Source organism: Pteropus medius, unplaced genomic scaffold (assembly GCF_902729225.1).
Source record: "Pteropus medius unplaced genomic scaffold, Ma_sr-lr_union100, whole genome shotgun sequence".
Taxonomy (NCBI): domain Eukaryota; kingdom Metazoa; phylum Chordata; class Mammalia; order Chiroptera; family Pteropodidae; genus Pteropus; species Pteropus medius.
The window spans coordinates 3,797-5,785 of NW_024350029.1; the positions used below are offsets into that span (position 1 = coordinate 3,797).

The 1,989-nt window shown below is 36.8% G+C and overlaps 1 pseudogene; it reads left to right on the forward strand.

Moving 5' to 3' along the window:
• The first annotated feature begins 575 nt into the window (after window positions 1–575).
• On the forward strand, window positions 576–694 carry LOC120583082 (uncharacterized; annotated as a pseudogene).
• The last annotated feature ends 1,295 nt before the right edge of the window (window positions 695–1,989 follow it).

Genomic DNA, 1,989 nt, shown 5'->3' on the forward strand with positions numbered 1-1,989 from the left:
GTTCTTGACTAGAGTGAAGTTCTAGCTCAGTTTGATACAAGTGTAACTCTGTTTATGATGGGACCAGTTTTCAGTACTGAAGAGCTGGTGGGAAACACTCATTAGAGATCCATGTACTCGTACTTAGCATCTGCATAGACTTTTTGAGAAGGTACTGATACAGTGGCAGCTTTCTTGTAGTTTATAGTAGTGGCTTTTTAAAAGATGTCCTATACACTGTTTCATTGCCGAGCAGAACAGAAAGCCACTGTGTCTTGCATGTAGTGTGACAGTCCAATGTGATGAGCAATCCTTCTGATGAGGATGTATTTGTAATTTGTGTCCTCAGCAGCACTGTTCCATAAGTGAACAATAAATGTTTTTTTGGAATGCATATGAAAATTGAAACCATCTCCCAAAGATATTTCTGATGAGACACTAACACACTGGTGGAGTCTTAAAGCTACGATCCAAATATGCTTAATCACGAAGTCACCTCAGGGCTACACACAAACACACATGCACGCACACCCATAGACATATGCACAAATACATAATTTTGATCATGCATTTTTGGCTTTAAAATCTTGGGTTTTGTCTACGTCAATGCCACCCTGAACATGCCCGATCTCATCAGATCTTGGAAGCTAAGCAGGGTCGGGCCTGGTTAGTATTTGAATGGGAGACCACCTAGGAATACCAGGCTCTGTAGGTGGAAAATAAAATAAAATTTTGTTTTCCTTTTAGTTTTAGTTCATGTTATATAAAAAATATTTTATATCATTAGATATTCTTCAAAAACATCATTTTAATAACTTTAATATTCCACCATATGAAGGTATTATAATTTACTTTTCTTTTCCTATATTCCTGAAAATCTAGTTTGTTTTACAAGTGGCATTTGAAAGCAGCAGTTCTTAATGAGATCCTTGGGGCCCATGACTACTCTAAAATGAAAACTCTTTATTCATATGCCTACTAGTCTTTTTATGGAGATATGGTCCATAATTTTCATAAAAATGTTCAAAGCTACATTTATACCAAATGAGAATGAACTAATTCAGCTACTAAGTCATATCCTGTAGATTAAATGCATTTTTTTACTCTTTCCAAAGAAGTTAGCATAATGATCAAAAAAGTTTTCTAGTATCCTCATATGTACTATATAGGAAAAAACATTCTCCATTTGTGTGTTTCTCCTTTACTCTCACACTACTACCACACTTACAAGACTTCTAACACCAGATGTATGGGTTTGCCACTCATCAAGCAATTCTTAGCAACACCAACTGGGTGTCCTACAATTCAATTTAATTCTAATACTAACTGGAGTTACCGCAGACCCCACAAGTTAAGGCTCAGTCTCACAAGACTGCCTCCTACTTCAGATGCCAATCAAAAATAGTAGGTCTTCAGGACACCCACAACTTTTGACTGTCTGACTTGACTATAAATCAGAAGTTCCAACAATGCTGCTTCTTGAATTCAATCAATTTCTAGAACAGCCCACAGAATTCAGGGAAACACTTGCATTTACTAGTTTATGCACTAAAGGATGCGGTAAAGGATACAGATGAACAGCCAAAAGAAGAGATACATAGGATAGGATTGGGAAGCATCCCAGTTCAAGAGTTTCTGTTTTCGTAGAGTTCAAGTGCACCATCCTCCTGGTAAGTGTATGTATTCACCAACTGGGAAGCTCTCCAAGCTTCATATTTTAGAGATTTTTATGGAGGCTTCATCACATAGGCATGATCAATTATTAACTCCATTTTCAGCTATTTTCTCTCTCCGAAGTGTGGGGTATAGAAATGAAGATTTATAGCTTCTAAATCATGACTTGTTCTTTCTGTAACCCACACTCATCCTGAAACTCATTAGAATGAAAGATACTCCTATCACCCAAGAAATTCTCTGGGATTTAAGAGCTCAGTATCAGATGTTCCTATCACTCAGGAAATTAGAAAGGTCTTAGAAGTTATGCATTAGGAATTGGAATCACAGACTAAA